Source organism: Silene latifolia, chromosome 5, assembly GCF_048544455.1.
Source record: "Silene latifolia isolate original U9 population chromosome 5, ASM4854445v1, whole genome shotgun sequence".
Lineage (NCBI taxonomy): Eukaryota > Viridiplantae > Streptophyta > Magnoliopsida > Caryophyllales > Caryophyllaceae > Silene > Silene latifolia.
In genome coordinates, this window is record NC_133530.1 from 47,286,579 (window position 1) to 47,290,746 (window position 4,168).

The 4,168-nt window shown below is 40.0% G+C and overlaps 1 non-coding gene across 1 annotated transcript; it reads right to left on the bottom strand.

Moving 5' to 3' along the window:
* Positions 1 to 2,409: 2,409 nt before the first annotated feature.
* LOC141658024 (small nucleolar RNA R71) lies at positions 2,410 to 2,516 on the bottom strand. The gene has a single exon (XR_012548935.1). It is a non-coding gene; the product is annotated as a small nucleolar RNA R71 (small nucleolar RNA).
* Positions 2,517 to 4,168: the final 1,652 nt, after the last annotated feature.

Sequence of the window (4,168 nt, forward strand, 5' to 3'; positions counted from 1 at the left end):
TTTAGTGCATATTTGGGTCATTTCTTATCTTTAGTTCTTTGTTTTGCATATTCTTTGAGATTTTGATCCCTTGGTAGGAAAGGAGTAAGAATCTTGCATTTTCATGGCAAAACGAGACTAAATTGATCGAATTCAATGGCCAAGCATCAAGGAGAGACAAGATTAGAAGGCCTTTGTACATATTATAGTATAAGAGCAATGTTGGGAAAGGATCCTTGAGTCCCCAAGGAAATCCCCAAGGAATTTATGAAGAAAAGGGAAGAAAAGAAGAAAATATGTTGCTGAGTGACAATCCGAGCGGATTGTCACCAATCCGTCCGTCCAGCAGCTGCACAATCCGTACGGCTTTGCTCAAATCCGCTCGGATTCCACCTCCACAATCCGACCGGATTCCCCTGAATCCGCTCGGATTCCAACGCCAGAATCCGCCCGTCCCGACCTTATTCCGCCGGATTCGGCTCCAAAGACGGATTGTCTTCTCCAAGCTACGAAGAAAGAATCCCTTCTCTTGAAAAATACCGGCTCCTCCTTGCTCAATCTAAAAAGTGTAATTACTAGTTTAGCCCTTAGTTAACCCTAATGCATCCTCCCTAATTTCCACTATAAATACCCCATTAGTCTAATTAGAGGAGCATGTTCTTCTTATCAATAATTAGTGTAGTTAATATCAATCAAATCTCTCTTTAATATTGTAATCAAGTATTAATCAAGTTTTAATCCAAGTTTTAGTTCTTTAATCTCTCTTTTGTTCATCCTTTATTTTGGGTAATTGAAGATTATTTGGGTTATTGTTGGGAGATTGACAACCTCTCAATCAAGCATTCAAGTACTTCTTTTATCTTTGCTTTATTATTGGAATCATTAGTAGGTATAATCTCTTAATCCCTTTTTAATTATTGTTAATTACTTTCATTTATTCATCATGTTTCATATTGTTGGTATGATTGACAACCTTGCTAGCATGATCAACATGATAATGAGTGAGTAGTCCCTTAGCTAGGGTTAATGGGTGATTAAGGGAAACCAACATGGGGAATGATTCATGCTTAATCTAATATGCTTTCATGTTTTATTTGCTTGCTTGTTTTGATCTCAACTCATGCACATGTTATATTTGATGAAATGCTAAGCCTATGAATCCTTGCATTTACTATCATCTTCTATCTTTTCAATGAGACTTGTAAGACATAACCCAACTCGAGTCTCATTAGACCATGCATGTTGTTGAGTAGGGAAGATTAAGTCGACTTGTAGGTGTTGTACAATCTAATCGATTCGGCTCCGGGACCCAAACTTTCCTAGGATTGTAAGATATAACCCAACTCAATCCATCACAACAATAATTGCTTGCTTATAATTTGAGAACATGTTTGTATGATCATATCCCATGATTCCCCTATGATCCCATGACACCCTAGTGCTTTTAATCAATTGTTTACACCCCTTTAATTCATCTTGCTTGTTTATTTTCATTGCTATTTTAGTTTAGTGACCTTCTACATCAACCCAATTTGTGACACCCCTTAGACACCACTAGTTGCAATAGAAATCTCATTTCAATACCCGTCCCTTGGGATCCGACCTTTACTTGCCTCTTTACTAATTGTAAAGTTGTTTTTGAAGCTATAAATTGTGTTTTGATTCGACCGTGACCCAACGACCACATCTTAATTTGTGAACACGAAACGGACTCGCACCAAAAATGGCGCCGTTGTCGGGGACGGTGTTTGTTTGATTTAGATTTCTTTTTATTGTTATTAGTTGTGTCTTTCTTCGCCTTGGGGAAGTAAAACTCCTCAAGGTTTGTTCTAATTGTTTTCGCGTTGTTTGATATTTTGCATGTCTAGAAGGTTACAAGGTGATTTGTTACCTTTTGACCGTGAAATCGAAAGAACCTTGACGAACAGTAGGAGACTTGTTAGGAGGAATTTAAGAGGTATTAGTGAAGTTGTTCAACCCACTAGTGAGTTTGTCAATCCTTTCGCAATAGAAGGAGAAGAGAACCCATTACACAATACCCCACAAAATCCACCTACAATCCCTAAATTCTCGTCACACTCCGTACCCACCGAGGAGAATCTACCAAATGGTACTCCTACACCGCAACATCTAACCGGAAATTTTATTGCCAAGTCTGCCTTCATCCAATTAGTTGAGAGGAGCCAATTTGGGGGGATGTCTAGTGAGGACCCTCATTCTCATATGGAAACCTTTTGCGACTATTGTGATGCAATCTCTCAAACGGGCGTGACTCAAGACCAAATTAGATGGGTCTTATTTCCTTTTTCCTTAATCGGCACCGCGAAGCAATGGTTGAAGGGCCTTGATAAGGCCACCCTTGGAATAGATTCTTGGAAGAAGTTGGCTCTAGCTTTCTACAAAAAATTCTACCCACCGGAAAAGACTAACATGCTAAGAGCTCAAATTACGGGTTTTAAGCAAAGGGATGAAGAGTCTTTGTATGAAGCTTGGGAGCGGTTCAAGGGAATTTGTCGCTCATGTCCTCACCATGGACTTAGCGAATGGTTTTTGGTACAACAATTTTGGAATGGTTTATATGAATATTCTAGGAACATTCTCAATATGGGATCGAATGGAATGTTCACCGAAGTTGATGACAATCAAACATGGAACAAGATTGAGGAAATGGCGGTCCATAACTCACAATATAGTAGACCTCGCAAGGCTACTAGAGGAGGAAAGCATGAAGTGGACTCCGTTACTCAATTGGGTGCTCAACTTAGTGCTCACATTGACACAATCAACTTGAAGTTTGAACAAGCTATGGCTAGACTTGAGGAAAACTCAAAATCATCAAAGCATCATGTTAATGCCATGACGGCATCCTCATCAATCCCAAGTGGGATATGTGAGAATTGTGGAACTTTGGGACATGACCAAGGTGAATGTAGGGGAACAAATGAACAAGTGAATGCTTTCCAAGCATACAAGAGTGGTACCCCTTATTCCAACTTTTACAATGAAAACACCAAGTTCCATCCAAATCTCTCATACAAAAGCCAAAATGTTCAAAACCCTCAAACAACATACACTCCACCACCCATGAGAAACCAAAATCAATGACCCTTTTACAATCAAAACCAAGGTTACCAAAATCAAAATCCATACAATCACCAAAATGACCAAGGCTTTGATGTCCAAAAAGCGGTCCTCCAAATGCAAAAGAATCAACAAGAATTTTTCACTCAAATGCAAAAAGATAGCCAAGCAAAGGAAACCACCATCAACAACATTCTAGCTCACACCAAGATGTTGGAAACACAATTGACTCAACTAGCATCTTCAAGCTTACAAAGACAAAAAGGGCAATTACCACCTCAAAGTAATCCCCCTAGACATGAAACGGTTAGTGCCATTCACTTGAGAAGTGGTACAAGGTATGAAGCACCAAAGAAGCAAGTTGAGGATGAAGTTGTGGAAGCTAGTGAAAAGGAAGAAATTGTGCAAAACTCCAAAGATGGAGAATCATCAAAAGAAGAAAGTTCAAAGAAAAATAAAGACAAGGCCAAGGAGAAGGAGCCCATTGTGATTAGACTTCCTTTTCCAAGTCGTCAAGCCAAGCCCAAATTTGATGATCAACTTGGAAAGTTCATGGAAATTGTGAAGAATTTGGAAGTCTCAATTCCTTTCACGGAATTAATCAATCACGTGCCGGCCTATGCGAAATACATGAAAGATATCCTCATAAAGAAGAAGTCGATCCGGAAGCTTGAGACTATCGCCTTCACTAAGGTGAGTAGTGCAATACTTCAAGGAGTTCACCTCCAAAACTAAAGGATCCGGGAAGCTTCTCAATACCGTGTACCATTGGCGACACGACGATCAACAAAGCCTTATGTGATCTAGGGGCTAGTGTGAGTGTCATGCCGTACTCGGTGAGTAAAAGGTTGGGGATGGGAGAGCTTAAATGCACCAATATCACACTCCAAATGGCCGATAGATCGACAAAGACACCATTAGGGATATGGGAAGATGTCCCCGTGCGAATTGGGAAGTTTTTCATCCCGGTGGACTTTGTCATTGTTGATATGGAGGAAGATTCCAACATTCCAATCATCCTAGGAAGACATTTCCTACACACCGCGGGTGCGGTAATTGATGTGAAACATGGTGAGCTCACTCTAGAAGTGGGAGATAAAAGCATAAC